This window comes from Seriola lalandi, unplaced genomic scaffold, assembly GCF_002814215.2.
Source record: "Seriola lalandi dorsalis isolate HSWRI2012SDOR001 ecotype SW California unplaced genomic scaffold, Sedor1 jcf7180002054282, whole genome shotgun sequence".
NCBI classification, from domain to species: Eukaryota; Metazoa; Chordata; class Actinopteri; order Carangiformes; family Carangidae; genus Seriola; species Seriola lalandi.
Window position 1 is genome coordinate 132,956 of NW_019524835.1, and position 702 is coordinate 133,657.

Below are 702 nucleotides of genomic sequence, written 5' to 3' on the forward strand. Positions count from 1 at the left end.
ATCCACAGTCGAATGTGCTGGCAGTCGATACGGAATCGAAATGGAAAAGTGCTTGATTGAGTTTAGAAAGGAATAGTTCTTAAAGAATTAGGAATAGGAATACTTCTGTCTTTGTGTTGGTCGCGGTACAACACTTGGATGTTAGAGCCCTTTTCACTTTGCTCTCGGAGGTCAGGATGACGCAGCAACTGAGGAGACCAATTAAATTTAAGCAAAACGGGAGGAACAACTCTTCCCTAATCCTCCCCCATCCTCCACGCCCCCCCGACAACTCTCCGGCCTTTTCCTTCCCTTCATTCATTCAGTCCCGCTCCTCTCGTCTTTCAGACATCATCCATACGTCCATATATCTTTTTCCATTAGTCAGCGACTCTATCCATCTATCAAAATATCTAAATCTCTTATCCCTGTCCTCATCGCCCCCATCTCGCTCCGCAGCGGGGCTCAGCAGAGCGCCACCGGGCTCAAGGCAAACCTAATTTGGGCTCTTAATTTCTGTCAGCCCTGTTGGACGCAGTCATGAGGAGGAGGAGGAGGAGGAGGAGGGGGAGGGGTCTGTATGCAGCCTCGAGCGAGAAGAGGGAACAGTGCAAAATGTTCTTGCTCCTCTTTTTTTTTTTTTCTACCTCTCTCGTCACTTTTCTTTATTGTCCCCCTTCGTCTCTCTCCAAATATGTTTGCACTCCTCTCTCTCTCTCTCTC